The sequence below is a fragment of the Canis lupus genome, chromosome 38, assembly GCF_003254725.2.
Source record: "Canis lupus dingo isolate Sandy chromosome 38, ASM325472v2, whole genome shotgun sequence".
NCBI lineage: Eukaryota > Metazoa > Chordata > Mammalia > Carnivora > Canidae > Canis > Canis lupus.
The window spans coordinates 10,450,118-10,452,010 of record NC_064280.1 but is presented as its reverse complement, the minus strand read 5'-3'; the positions used below and the strand labels follow the sequence as shown (position 1 = coordinate 10,452,010).

Below are 1,893 nucleotides of genomic sequence, written 5' to 3'. Positions count from 1 at the left end.
CTTAATGTATGAATCAGTTTTGAATGAACTGCATTATGAGACAATAGCAAAAGAAATACCAAATTATTAGGAATTTAAAACAAAACTGTACTTCTTGCTGATTTACACATCTACGTGCAGTGGGCTAGGTCTGTGATATGTAATGTTCTCACTATGAGACTTGGGGAGCTGCCACTATATAAAATACTTCTTGTCAGTGTGGCAGAGAAAGAGCAAGAAGATCAAAAGTGCACGTTGACCTCAAACTTTGGATAGGAAGCAGGTTGAGGACTCCACTATGGAAGTTATTTCTTTATGTTGAAACTCACCATCTTTGTTGCTCTGCCCACTTCTACAATGATCTTTCATTAGTGGCACTGGAAATCAATAACTTGGTATAACTCAGAGGTAATCTCAATGAATTTCATCATCATTCCCTTGGATTAGATTTGAGACTGAGTTTTCTACATCAAAAGTAGTTAAAAAAAAAAAAAAAAGTAGTTTAGAGGGCAGCCCTGGTGGCTTGGTGGTTTAGCTGCCTGCAGCCCAGGGCGTGATCCTGGAGACCCTGGATCGAGTCCCACTCTGGCTCCCTGAATGGTGCCTGCTTCTCCTTCTGCCTGTGTCTCTGCCTCTCTCTCTGTGTGTCTCTATGAATAAATAAATAAAATATTTTGTAAAGAATCTTAAAAAAGTAGTTTAGATTATTTTTTAAAATATTTATTTATTTATTTGAGAGAAAGAAAGTGAGAGCACAAGCAATGGGAAGAGCAGACAGAGAGGGCCAAGGAAACTCCAGCCTTTTTTTTTTTTTTTTCAGAACTGGGATTTTATTAAACTGGAGATTCTATTAACAATTAGGTCAGACGGGGTCATCAGGGAGAGGTTTTGAGGCTGGGTTTGGAGGGAGCGGGCTTTGGCTCTGGCCACTGTGAACCAGGATGTCCTTGTATTCATCGCCCTCATCCCTGCTGTCACTGTCACTACTGCTGCTGCTGCTTCAGGGGCCAGGCCTGTCATCCTCAACCTCAGGCTCAGGGGCTCCATGTGCACCGAAAAGGCGGGTGAGGATGGGGTTGGGCCGCAGCGTGGTACTGCCCAGGGGTGTGCGGCCACCCTACGTGCGGGCAGCGGGGTCGGCACCGGCCCTCAGGAGAAGCTCCAGCACATCGGCTGCTTGGGCCTCCACTGCCAAGGCAGGGGGCTCCGGCCACACGTGGGCTCCGTTTGTTGAGGTCCGCTCCAGCCTCCCGGAGCAGCCGCACCATATCTGCATCCTTGTGGATGACGCCACGTGAAGTGGAGTCCTGAGGTGGGACTCGACCCAAGACCCTGATCATGACCTGAGCGGAAATCAAGAGTTGACTAGTTGGTTGCCACTTGGTTCATTTGAGGCTGGAGATAACCAGGAATTCGAATTCCAAACATCATAACATCATTGCCAACCATTTTTGTAACTAAGAAATATTCCTTAATTTCCAACAACTCAAACTTTGTATCTTTTTTTTAAGCAGTGGTAATTTTTTATGCATAGCATTTTTTTCCTTCCTTAATTTTCTTTTCTCTCCTATTTACATACATTAACTTTTCTTATTTTTGTAGGTATCCACATGTATTTTTCTGCTTCTCTAAGGTTTTTTTTTTCCATCTTATTCTAACTTCACAATAATCTGTAATGAAACAAATGTTATGCTGTATTGTGATTTGTTATTTTCTTGTTTATCTCTTACTAAACTGTGAGGGGTTATAATTTATTAATTTATATTCTTTGCTTCTATTACAACATTAGAATACACTAAGTTTTGAATTAAATTTGAACAAGACATCCAGAGATCATCTTTTATTTAAGAGGCTAATTTTGTATCTGTGTATCCTGTGGCAAGTCACATTAAATTGGGGTGATATACTTTTCAG

At 41.8% G+C, this 1,893-nt stretch overlaps 1 pseudogene; it reads right to left on the bottom strand.

The window, feature by feature from the left end:
• Nucleotides 1–841: 841 nt before the first annotated feature.
• Nucleotides 842–1,428, bottom strand: LOC112642844 (NF-kappa-B inhibitor beta-like; annotated as a pseudogene).
• Between the last annotated feature and the right edge of the window lie 465 nt (nt 1,429–1,893).